The following is a 509-nucleotide window of genomic DNA, read 5'->3' as shown; positions in this document are numbered from 1 at the left end:
TATATATATATATATATATATATATATATATGCATACATATATATATATATCCAGAGTAAGCATTCGAAGCACGGTATTCATTTAAAATAGACAGGCATGTATCATACTTAATGTACAAACATCAACAGACAAGTCACATTTACTGCAGTTTTCAGCCAAGATCTAATCTCTTATGTGTGTGTTTAAAAGCACAACATATATTGGAAGCAGATGAAAATTCATCTTGGCAGAGATTAGTAAGAATGTCTGATGCATTTCAGCCTTTTAAAGCTTTGTTAATGATGTGTACTTACAGTCAGTCACATTTCTAGACAGGATTTGTCACCTCTGATACAGCAAACAGCAAATAATACAATCACTGGTATTGCAAATAGCCACTGGGCTGAATAAATTTTCGGGTGTATGTAAATGAAGCAGTGTTCAATTTAACAGGTAAGTTGCTGCAGTTTTTGTTTGAGATGAAATCTCTTATGGAAGTTTTGTATTTAAAAACATATATACAAGAATA

The sequence above is a fragment of the Octopus bimaculoides genome, chromosome 1, assembly GCF_001194135.2.
Source record: "Octopus bimaculoides isolate UCB-OBI-ISO-001 chromosome 1, ASM119413v2, whole genome shotgun sequence".
Taxonomy (NCBI): Eukaryota; Metazoa; Mollusca; class Cephalopoda; order Octopoda; family Octopodidae; genus Octopus; species Octopus bimaculoides.
This window is presented reverse-complemented; position numbering follows the sequence as displayed.